Here is a 12,549-nt window from a genome sequence, read left to right on the forward strand (position 1 = left end):
TGATGCTATCTCTCATTCTCAGCAGCGGCAGCCTTCAATGGCTCCCATTCATCACAGGAATGACTGACAGGTGACAGGCAGACACAACAGAGAGACACCCTCCCAATGACAGCCAAGAGAAGAAGTTAGAGGGCAGTCTGACAATGCCCACACATCATTGGGGGCTGGTTGGCTGGGTGAGGAGAAATAAGATTCGCATCTGAGGGGAAGGGAGAGTAAGGAAGAGTAACGCCTACCTGGTCCAGGGTACAAGAGGGCACCATTCCCATGAAAGGACTTGGAACTGGCACCCATGCCCTCTCTTTCAGTTGGACATCCTTCTTCAGGTGGTCCACATCAGCAGGAGGTCATAATGGCCAGTCTCACTCTTTCAAGTGGTCGGTAGCAGCCTGTGGTTGCAATAGCCAATCTCTTCAGACAGGCACTGTCACCATGAGGTCACAATGGCTACTTTCTCTGTGCTTGAGACAACCAGCATGAGCTCACAATGCCAGTCTCCATCTCAGTGATACAGAGCAACATCACACGTGGACCAAATCTGTCTCCTCCATCTCCCTCCCTCCCTCCCTCCCTCCCTCCCTCCCTCCCTCTCTCTCTCCCTCCAAATAGCCCAAACCAGGAACTTGTGAGCTTGCATGAGGAGCTGGTTCAGAACTTGTGAACCAGGAACTTTCTTATTGAGGTGGGCACCAGCAGTGGACAGCAACCAGTCTCTCTCTGCCTCAAATGTGCAAGGTTGTGTAGGCAGAGAAGCAGCAGGTGAAAAGAAGAGGAGAGCTGGCAGATAACCCCCCGTCTGTTGAAGGGTTTCTATTTTCAATGGGCTCCCTAAAGTGTCTAGGCACCAGAAGCGGGTAGAGGCAGCCAAAGACACATGGGCCAAAGCTTAATAATAATAATAATAATAATAATAATAATAATAATAATAATTTATGCCCCACCCATCTGGCTAGGTTTCCCCAGGCACCCTGGGCAGCTCCCAACAGAATATTAAAAGCACAGCAAAACATCAAACATTAAGAACTTCCCTAAACAGGGGTGCCTTCAGATGTCTTCTAAAATTCAGATAGTTGTTTATTTCCTTGACATCTGGTGGGAGGGTGTTCCATAGGGAGGGCGCCACTACCGAGAAGGCCCTCTGCCTGGTTCCCTGTAACCTCACTTCTCGTAGTGAGGGAACTGCCAGAAGGGCCTTGGAGCTGGACCTCAGTGTCAGGGCTGAACGATGGGGGTGGAGATGCTCCTGCAGGTATACTGGGCTGAGGTTTTCAAGGTCAGCACCAACACTTTGAATTGTGCTCTGAAACGTACTGGGAGGCAATGTAGGTCTTTCAGGACCGGTGTTATAACCAGGGCTTTTTTTGTTTCAACTGGAAATTGCCATTATAAGAGAGCAAGAGAAACATTCATGGTGAGTTCTGGCACCTCTTTTTCTAGAAAGCTAGCACCAGTTTGCAGAGACTATCAGGATTGGGCATTGTGATGAAGGCAAACCTGTTGGTTTCAACCTGGCAGAAGGAAAGCATACACTGTCAGATGCAGCAGGGCTTTAATTTTCCGTGTCTTCCCAACAGGGGGCTTAGGAGAGAGGTAGGAGATGGGGACGGATGGGGACAGAAACGGTAGACTATTGAGGCAGGAAGATGAAGGGAGAAGTGATGGAGACTGACAGGATAGGAGGAGATGAGAACAGAAAGGTATGGGCATGTAAGCAGGCACAGAAATGCTCACTCTTGAGTAGGCAGTTTGTCACTTAAAAGGGAAAGGGAAAGGGACCCCTGACCATTAGGTCCAGTCATGGCCGACTCTGGGGTTGCGGTGCTCGTATCGCTTTATTGGCCAAGGGAGCTGGCGTACAGCTTCCGGGTCATGTGGCCATCATGACTAAGCCGCTTCTGGCGAACCAAAGCAGCACACGTAAACGCTGTTTACCTTCCCACCAGAGCAGTACCTATTTATCTACTTGCACTTTGACGTGCTTTCAAACTGCTAGGTTGGCAGGAGCAGGGACTGAGCAACGGGAGCTCACCCTGTTGCGGGGATTCGAACCGCCAACCTTCTGATCGGCAAGTCCTAGCCCAGGGGTCAGCAACCCGCGGCTCCGGAGCTGCATGTGGCTCTTTTACACCTTTGCCGCGGCTCCGGGGCAGATACTAGCAAGGGGAGGAGGCGCATTGTGTGCCCCGACACCCCCCACTGTGGCGGGCGTTGTACTGGCTGTGATGTCGCATGGGGGCGGTGCGTGCGTGCGTTAGTCACGCACCATCCTGACGTCACCTTCCTGCCTGCCCGCCTGCTACATTGTAAGGGGCATGTACGCTGGTCAATGCATTGAAAGGGGGCATGTACGCTGGTCACTGTTTTGAAGGGGAGTGAAGAACACACACACACAAAAAGGTAACTTGTTAATTTAACGTTTATTTCTATGAGGAGGAGTAATTCTGAGGGGTCAAACAAAGAAATAATAAAAAAGTGACAAAAAAGTTATTTTTATAATGACGAGTTTTGCGGCTCCCAGTTTTTTTTCTTCGGAAACGGGTCCAAGTGGCTCTTTTTGTCTTAAAGGTTGCAGACCCCTGTCCTAGCCTCTGTGGTTTAACCCACAGTGCCACCCCTGTCCCTTAGTTTGTTACTTACCTGAAACAAAAGCCAAGAAAGAAAAATGGCATACAGAAGAAAAAAAAAGTTTATTGATCTTATGTGTCTTGGACCCCAATGGTCCTTCTTCAAGGAGATTCAGAGGCCAGTAATTCAAAATTCAGGTGTGCAAGCTCTTTTATTTCCAATACTATACACAGCCAATTAACCAGAAACAGAAGAGGTAGGACCTTCTGAAATTTGAATTGCTGTTCAATGAATTTCCCTGAAGAAAGGCTTGAAAAACAATGATTAGAGGCGAGTGCGGGGTCACATCCACACTGAAGCACACATGTGACCATTCTCTATATAAAGTACACATTTAGGAAATAAAATGTATTATCAAAAAAGGGGGGAGTCATATAAGGGGCATTATGCTGGCATCAGAGTACTTGTAAATTGTTTAATATGCACATGGGAATTCTTACAATTCAGGAAATGAAAAGCAAAATGTAAAAAAGGGCCTGAACTGTCTCTCCCTGTTTGAATGGAAATGAGAATGTTACTTTTATACGGAACTGTAAAATCAAGATATCAAGGCTACATCCCTAACCTAGCTTACCTTAGTGTAAACCTATTTACCTTAGTGCAAGCCTATAAACTTAGCTTTATATTCAAAGATCTAAAAGCAGTTTACATCTCAATAAAAACTCCAAATACAATATATATTATTAAATATAAATTCTGCATTCAATATGGTGGCTATTACTACTAAAATTCCACATTTTAAGCAATAACCATCCATACGTCTGTTCTCCACCAATCAACCACACACTCTGAATTTAAACATGATGGGAGAAAACCTGAATTTGAATACCAGATTTTGCTAACACTACCAACTTTTGTTTGGACTTGTGACTAGATTTGAACCAGGACCTCCTAGCTCACAGCTCCCATCATTAACTGCTTTCTGTGCCAGCTCTCTCAACTGTACTTAGTTCTATTTATATTTTCTCCATCCTCAGAGACTAAAAGAGAGAGAGGGCTCCCATTTCAGCGTCCTCTGGCTTGTTGTCATCTCCAAGCACTTGCCTTCACTTTTGTAGCTGCCGTTTTCTGGCTTACCATTCACCCTCTCTTTGGAACTAATTTCACTCTTGATTAGCAGGAGTCAAGCACCAATGATTGAGAAGGAAGGCTCAAGTATCCTCTGTCAACCATGTTTATTTGCCCTTGTTTCAGCCTTTCTGTTTGATGTGAAGTGGACTTTCAGCAAGTCCCTTGGAACAGAGAGAGGGGGAAGGGTCAATGGCCTGGTAGAATAATGGCAAGAAAGGAGAACTTCTGTGTGCTCCTTTAGCATTCTCTAATGAGAGGATGGAAGGAGTGAAGCTGAAACAGCTGGCAAAGTATATTCCCAAAGGCCATTTACTTGAAACATTTTCCATGACCCCCAAATATTGGCCTAGTCTGGGAGCAACATGCCTTGGATGTTCCTTCTACCTCTTTGTCTAAGGATTTTGCAAACTGATTGCCTACCTATGTTTCTTTGCTGCTGTGTCATGTGCATCATAGAAACCCACTGTGCAAATTTGGCCCTGGAAAGGCCCTAGGGATGGAATTAGCTGCATGGGTAGGCAAACTAAGGCCCGGGGGCTGGATCCGGCCCAATCGCCTTCTAAATCTGGCCCACAGATGGTCCAGGAATCAGTGTGTTTTCACATGAGTAGAATGTGTCCTTTTATTTAAAATGCATCTCTGGGTTATTTGTGGGGCATAGAAATTCGCTCATTCCCCCCCCCCCAAAAAATAGTCTGGCCCCCCACAAGGTCTGAGGGACTGTGGACCGCCCCTCTGATGAAAAAGTTTGTTGACCTAGGACTCTGACTGTGAGAAAGTACCTGAGACAACAATCTTGTCTCACAGAAAGAGAGAGAGAGAGAGAGAGAGAGAGAGAGAGAGAGGGAGAGAGAGAAAGACGAGACGAGGGCAATCATATCCAGCCAAGGACACTTACTGAGAAGTTCTGTTAGTGGGAGATACATTTGCTGCTGAGTCATTATTTGGCCCTCCAGTCATGGAGCTGGACTGTTTCAGGGGTAAAATTCATTTTGTGTCTCAAAGCTTTTCTGTGTTAGCATCTTTGCTGCCAGCAATAAAGAGAGATTAGCACCATGTCGTCTGAGTCATCAACCACTGTTTCTCAGGCTTTTAACATCACAGGGCCATTGACGCAGGCCTTTCCATCTACATTCAGTTCCTTGTTCTGAGATACCTTGTTGAACTTTATCCTGATAGTTCCTCAGGCTGCTGCTGCTGCTTCTTCTTCTTCTTCTTCTTCTTCTTCTTCTTCTTCTTCTTCTTCTTCTTCTTCTTCTTCTTCTTCTTCTTCTTCTTCTTCTTCTTCTTCTTCTATATTTGGCCACCCAGAGTGACTCAGAATAAGAGCAGTCTTCATGGAATTCCCAAGGTTCCATCTCTCTCCCTTTTTACAATACAAAAGCTAACAAATTTTTAAATGGAGCCCCTTTTCTAAGTGGCATATCCTTCACTTGCTCATTGATCATTCATTGGCACATCTCACTCTGCCCTTCAGTGAAAATGAAGCTCTTAAGAATTACTATTCGAAATGCAGGAGCTGAGCTAACCAGAAAATGAAAATGATTCCAAATGCACACATCTAATATGGATGTTGGCATGATCAGAATTAGTTCGGTAAAATTACTGGGCATTCTTGAACTAGGCCAAGTGTCCAAACCCAAAAGTTTTGGAGCTATATACAACACGAACCTGTATTAGAAGGAGAGGCTGAATTATTTGCAACAGTATTCTGCCTGTGTTTCTGATGAAAGGGTTTGGTATTTCACTAAGAGGAAGAATTGAGGACTCAATCTAAAATCTCTACTCCAGATCTCATTCTTGTGGCTTCTGGAAAATATATGTTATTTCCATCCTTCTTTGCTTCCAACCAGCTTTACTAGCATGGGGGCAGTTTAAGGCTCAAATGGAGACACTGGCAACAATGGCAATTGTGGCAACCATTATGAACCAGTTTGAGAAATCCCAGTGGTTCAAGAATTTGGGGTCCCCCTCAGGCACAGCACTTTCAGTGGGGAGGCCCAGCCTAGAAGAGGTATGCCATGCAACCTAAGAATTCTTGTAAGCAGTATCTAATTGTCTTAGATTTCCTGGGCACAGTGGAAAGGATAGCAGTGGCAGAGAAGTTGACATTTCTATGGCTACCAAATCTTAGTAGTACTTTTTTGGAATATCCATTGTTAGTAAGCCTCTTGACTGCTTTTAAGTCAATGCTTCCACCCTCAAGGCTAAGGAGCAGATTTAGATGATGTCTGGCCCAGAAAGGTGACTCCCAATAAGGTAGGGGCCCTCTATATGGAAAAATGTGGAGAACAATCTCACATGGCCTCAGTATCAGGTTGATTGAGTGAGGGGGGCTTCCTCTGGTTTTTGGCTGGTTTAGAGGCATAAATTTGTATTTGTTCTGTTTATCTCCAGGGCTTGTTAGGGATGGCAAAAGGGGAGTGAGTTGCCTCCTTTCATCTCGGTTGTCCAGCTTCTTGGAGATGTTTTGTAATTGTTCAAAGATTTTTTGAACTGTTTGAGCAGTCAGTAGGCAGCATTCCTCTAGCAGCTGTTTGGAGCCCTGGGAAATCGCCAGTCTTTGCTTCCCTCTGGAGCCAGCCCTGAATCCAGCCCAAATCCTACAATACATTCATGCCAACCTTAGTACGGCACCGTGGGCTTCAGTTCCACCACTGTGCTAACTAATATGCCCCATGGGTAAGACTTCTCTTCTTTTTCACTTTGTCAGAAAGGTATTCATATATCCTCTAACACATCAAGGAGAAAAACTGGGATGCCGCCTTCTGGGGCCGTGCTCCTGTACGAGTCACATGACCTTCAAAAGTTCATGCCCACAGGAAAAGCATTCCCCCCCCAGTGTGTGATTGCAGTGTCCAAAATGGCCGCCGTGCTCTCATGTGAAAAATTGGGATGTCCCAGTTTTCCCAGGACAGTTGAGGGGTTTGTATTTGTAAACAAAGCAAAATAAATGAAAGCAAATTGCACCAGTTGAAGGCTTTACCACCTACATGGCGAGAAGAAAGATGCTTAAGCTTTCCTTGTGCTAACAGTCATTATTATAAAAGATATGCATTTTAAGCGAAAAGCAAACCTGAACCTTTGTTTTCCTGGTCAGCTTAAACAATATATCTGCCAACATCTTTTCTGTTCTGCTGACAATTCTTATCTTATCGCATTAATGCTGGCATAAATTGTCCATCAATATTCAAAATGATGGGCTCACTAGCGCATGACTGGAATTTTCATTGCAGCTGTGATCTCCCCCCCCCCCCGCCAATCTCAGATGTGTATTGTATGAAGCGAGCCTTTCCCAGTCTCTTGAGAGCTACAAAAACAGTAAAGGAAAAGGCCGGTTGGGGAAGAACTGTTCACCATTGTGGATAAATGCTAAGTATTGTCAGAAGAACAGAGCAAAAGAACTTATATATGTTTATCCCAAAGTCTCGGCATGGGTATCTGTGCACAATAAGTGCATATTTGTTCCTTGTTCACAAGGCACCTATGGACTTTACTTAAGGTTTAGCTTCTCTTGTCAGAAACTGCTAATGTTGAACTGAGAATTATCCATAGAGAACTTTCAACTTGAAATTAAGGTGGGATGAAATTAAGGTGGCGGGGGATCCCAAAATGGATTTCAGCAGGCGGGGTGGGCATTTTTGAAAGTTTATGGGACTGAACCAAGGGATTATGGCAGCATTCCCCCTTTTTTAAAAAAAGCCCCAAAAACTAACAAGCAAAAAACTTAATTTAGCAGCATTAACACTGGAGCTGCGGACAATGGATTAGAGGGGAGATGAAATGGACCAGCCCGGAAGAGCAAGGAATGTGTCCATTTGGCAGCATCGAGAACAGGAGACTATTGAGGATGGCAGAAAGGATGCAAAGTGAATTTCTGAGGAGGGGTGAGATTTGTCCCACATATGACCCCCCCCTTCTGGGGGGTGGGTTTCAGTTCCTGGCTGTCACACAAGTCATCCCGCCCCCTTTCAGCACTGAACATGGTGCGCATATCAGTGACACATGCTGATCGTGGGCATGTGGGCAGGTCCCTGTATTCAATTTTAGAAAGAGAAATAACAATATATTTCATATTAATGCTCCTTTGCTAAATACGTGGGACTCTAGTTTCCCAGCAGGTGAGTCGCTGTTGCTTACCAGGAGGGCTGGGCAAGTTGGTGTGCTGAAAACACACCAGCAGGAATGCCAAATTGAAGGGCATTTGCACCGTGCCTGCTTCCCGCTGTTTATTGAACATTCATCTTGATTTGTTAATGTGGACATTATATGACATTGCCAACAAGTGGTTGTTATTTTGCATGTTTGAGTGCAAGTTTACTGAACTTTTTCGGTGAAGAAAGTGACAGGATTTTAAATGCTTTCAGATTTTTGCCTGGGCCTTCATGAAAAACCTTAAAACAGTGCTCCACGAATGCATTGTTGATAATGGGATTTCTCTTCTTTCTTTCTTTCTTTCTTTCTTTCTTTCTTTCTTTCTTTCTTTCTTTCTTTCTTTCTTTCTTTCTTTCTTTGTACAGTGGTACCTCGGATTACATGCGCTTCTGGTTACATAAGCTTCAGGTTACAGACTCCGCTACCCCAGAAATAGTGCTTCAGGTTAAGAACTTTGCTTCAGAATGAGAACAGAAATTGTGCTCCGACGGTGTGGCAGCAGCAGGAGGCCCCATTAGCTAAAGTGGTGCTTCAGGTTAAGAACAGTTTCAGGTTAAGTATGGACCTCCAGAACGAATTAAGTACTTAACCTGAGGTACCACTCTATATAATTTTTATTAAATTTTCTGTTTTACAATTTAAAGTGCTGGAGATGCAAAGAGGTAGACAGAACGTTCTTTCATATGGGGTGGACTTGTAAAAGGGTAAAAGAGTGTATTGGGAAATGATCCATAATGAATTGAAAAAAATGTTTAAAAGTACTTTCCCAAAACAAACCAGAGTCCTTTCTGTTGGGGATAATTCAGACTGAAATTCCCAGGTGTCAAAAAAGGTTATTTATGTATGCCACTACTGCGGCCTGTGTTTTGTTAGCCCAGAAACGAGCAAGGTCCTAACCAAAGAAGAGTGGCAACTTAAGTTGACAGAATATGTGCAGCTTGCAGAGTTAACATATAGAATAAGAGAACAAGAAGAACATATGTTTAGAGAAGATTGGATAATGTTTATTCAATATATAGGAAATAATTGTGTACAGTTGAAAACACTGGCAGCATTAAGATAAATTCAACAGTGTTTTGTTGGATGCAATAATGGAATACTGAATGGTATAGTTTTTTTTTGTAAAATATGCAGGGATTTATGATATGTAAAATGAACCATGGAAAGAGAAGGAGGGAAGTCATTGATATCTTTCATTTAAAGCGTCAACATAAAGCAAATCCCTGTTTACTGTCAGGCTGTTCCCAGTTCCTTTCCTGCTTGTCCACTTGAATTTTAGTTAAAAACAGCAATAAAGGAGTAGCCAACATTTATGATGCTTGGCTCTTCCGACTGGGCACCGATCCGAAAGTTTACAGGTGCATACAGAGAAGCAGGATGTTTTGTGCAAGGGTTGGGTGGGATTGCTGGAGGCATCAACAAGGCGAATTTAGGTAGTCGGTAACTGTACAGCACAGTCTTGAAACATACCTTAAAAAAATAATAATATTTATACTGTCTTGGTTTGGCTGCCCCTTCGCTTTTGTCGATGGCTAATCAGCCTGTTCTGCTAATGAATGTTCATCGCTTACACCAAGTAATAGGCAAAGACATCACTATGTTGCTTCACATTTTTATAGCCAGGCCCAAATGTTGGCCTTGCTCTGCTCACTTTGATTCATTCAGGGAAGCTCTGTAAAGTGTGGTCATCCCAATTCAGCAGCAAAAGTGGTGGCAGAAGAATTTCACGGACCCAAGTGACAAAGCTGCCACTTTGCACTTCCTTTCCCCTCTTGTTACTTTTAAAGCATCACCTGAAACTCATTAACCAAATCATTTTATAGTGCCAAAACCTCAGGATCACATAAAAATGCATTATAAAGTATGTTAGGGTTGAGTCAGGGTGTGTGTGTTGGGAGAGAGAGAAGTCTTGCATGATTAATGCAAGATTTTTAATGACTCTCTCCAAACTCTTGATTATTCTCTGTGGCCAGAACCACAGAGCTTGGTACGTACAGAGCAGTTTCGCTGCTATAGGACTAAATTAATGAAGGCCAAGTGAGATACAAAGAATGAATGGTATTTAAAAGGCAGATCCGGATCTGCATCTGGCATCAATTGGACAACTATACTGAACATATTTGCAGCTGATCCAAATAAGCACTACACAGCACCTTCAGCTGATGTCAGATGGGATTACACAAGAGTAAGAGCCATTCTGCACTAATGTTCTGCAAAGAAAATTATGTGAACATTGAGTCTGATTCAGAGGTACTCTTCCATTTGTGGAAAGAGTCTTTCTGTCAACACAAGGGCCTCCAGTCTAGTGGAAGACTCCACTAATGTATGTAGGGTGATGAGGACACAAGGCAATTTTTATTAATTCCCACCCCCTTCACTGCATCCTCTGGTCCACTTCCCAAGCTATTCTAGAGGGTCCGCCAAGGATCCAAAGCAGATTTTCAGGGACACAGTGAAAGGAGGAATCGGTGAGGGGGGAAATTCACCTCCCCACATCTCTTAGTGGAGTGCTCTTGCTGTGAGAGGCTTGGCTCCAGCCCAGGATAAATAATGAAAGGAGCGAGTCAAGAAGGCGCAGGCTTGTGGTTTCACAACTGGCCTTGTCGTGTGCTCAGTCTGTGTCCAATGTGAATCTTACCTAGACCTTTCCTGGTTAGAAGCCCTCACCAGAGACTTGCCAAACAGCACACAGGTTCTGGGTCCATCTTGGCCACAAACACAATGGAATGAGCTGTAGCAAACTATTCTGCTTATGCACAGAATTATAGTGTCAATTCTAAGCTCTCTCTCTCTCAATCTCTCTCTCTCTGTGTCTATGTCTGTGTATAACCATATCCCAGAATCGTAGCGATGGAAGGGAGCACAAAGTCATCTAGTGCAAACCCCCTGCAATTCAGGGATCTTTTGCCTAATGTGGGCTTAAACCCACACATCAAGTTTTTAGCTCTTGAGGTTGTAGGGGGGAAATGTCCTGAGCTCATAAATTTGAAGATGGCAGATTCTGCTTAGGGACAGGTGAATCTGTCGCTTTGGGTTTTCCTTCATTTCTCAGTTTCCCCCCACCTCAGTCTTAAGCTCATTTCTGCGTATCTCCACATCAGTTTGATACCCTTGTGAAAATTCACAAGGAGTTGAATATATGAATTATTGTACACATTTACTTGACTGCATTGCAAAATTTGGGAAAAGTGTGAATTTCAAAGGACGGTTGTGTTTCAGATTGTACATTATATTTAGAAAGCTGCAAATTAGGTAGCAGTTTTAAATGTGAACGGAATCTCGTTTCTCCCTCCCTAAGTCATCAAATTTCACCACTTAGGGGTTTTGTTACAATCAAGAAGTATGCAAAAGTTGTGAGTTCTCATCAGTGCAAGCAAGATTTCCTCTCCTTTTTATTTTTTATGAACAAGGAATTAAAATTAGCATTTTTGCTACCTTTTCTGTTCAAAAGAATATGCAGAAGGGCCAGAATTGGAATCCTGGCAATAAAAGAAGCAATGGACATGAAAGCATGGGCTGCTAATTAAAAACCTTAAAATCATATCACAATGACTTTAAAATGAGAATGATCTCAGTCTAATCACATAATACTTTCCTTTGTCCTCTGGGTCATGCAGTCACTCAGATGCAATATTCAGGAAGCACATTTCATTAGACTAAATAAAGCTTCAATCATGTGTAAAATTTCCAAGTTGAATAGGCAGCCATCATATCATTCATCAGTCCCCATGTATTTAATGGGTGTAATTTCTTCCTCATATTTCTGTGTTTATTGTTTCATTTTTCTCTATAGGAATCCAGCCACCTTATCGAGATTGCTTGTTGTCAAGGCCAGGCTTGAGTAAATAATGCAGCTGAGGGTGGACTCGCTAATATGTTTCCTCTAGATTGTCAAGGAATGGGGGGAAATTTGATTGAACTTAGCCTGACATTCAAAGTGTTTGGATGCAGGGAGACTGCGCAGAGGGAGCAACGAGGAGAGGGAGGGCTTCCTAGCAAAACCTGCTGCTCGCTGTGAAATCTCAGCACTTTATTAGAAGCTAAACGTGTAGCCTTGTCGGATCGTTATCTGTCACTAAATACTAGCTGCTGGGAATCACACGTGGGCACTCGGATCATGCTCTCAGGCTTCTCAGATGTGTCTGGTTGGCATGATAACCACACAGTCCCTGCTGCACATGAGAATCCCTTGGATCTATCATAAATTATTATTATTATTATTGAGTTTATATACCGCCCTATACCTGGAGGTCTCAGGGCGGGTCACAGAAAATATCACAACATATATAATCAGAATAAAAACAACAACCCAATGACAACCCCTCCCCCCTGAAAAGAGCCACATTTTGAAAGGGTACAGTGGTACCTCGGGTTACATATGCTTCAGGTTACAGACTCCGCTAACCCAGAAATAGTACCTCGGGTTAAGAACTTTGCTTCAGGATGAGAACAGAAATTGTGCTCTGGCAGCGTGCAGCAACGGGAGGCCCCATTAGCTAAAGTGGTGCTTCAGGATGAGAATAGTCTCAGGTTAAGAACGGATCTCCAGAGTGAATTAAGTACTTAACCTGAGGTACCACTGTACAGGATGTCAAACAGATCAACCAAAGGCCTGGTTAAAAAGGAACGTTTTTGCCTGGTGCCTAAAGATGCATAATGAAGGTGCCAGGCGAACCTCCCTGAGGAGAGCATTCCTCA

The 12,549-nt window shown here is 43.7% G+C and overlaps 2 long non-coding RNA genes across 4 annotated transcripts in view; one reads left to right on the forward strand and one right to left on the reverse strand.

Moving 5' to 3' along the window:
• The window catches only part of LOC309367383, a 249,841-nt gene that overhangs the window by 111,828 nt on the left and 125,464 nt on the right, over positions 1 to 12,549 (reverse strand). The gene's annotated exons all lie outside the window — the stretch shown is intronic.
• On the forward strand, positions 676 to 7,970 carry LOC309367377. Of its 2 annotated transcripts, none has more exons than XR_014167107.1 (3): positions 676 to 759; positions 1,575 to 1,707; positions 7,433 to 7,970. It is a non-coding gene; the product is annotated as an uncharacterized lncRNA (long non-coding RNA). The 2 variants fall into 2 exon arrangements; XR_014167108.1 differs by having other exon boundaries at positions 7,436 to 7,970.

The sequence above is a fragment of the Podarcis melisellensis genome, assembly GCF_964234715.1.
Source record: "Podarcis melisellensis genome assembly, chromosome: 3".
NCBI classification, from domain to species: Eukaryota; Metazoa; Chordata; class Lepidosauria; order Squamata; family Lacertidae; genus Podarcis; species Podarcis melisellensis.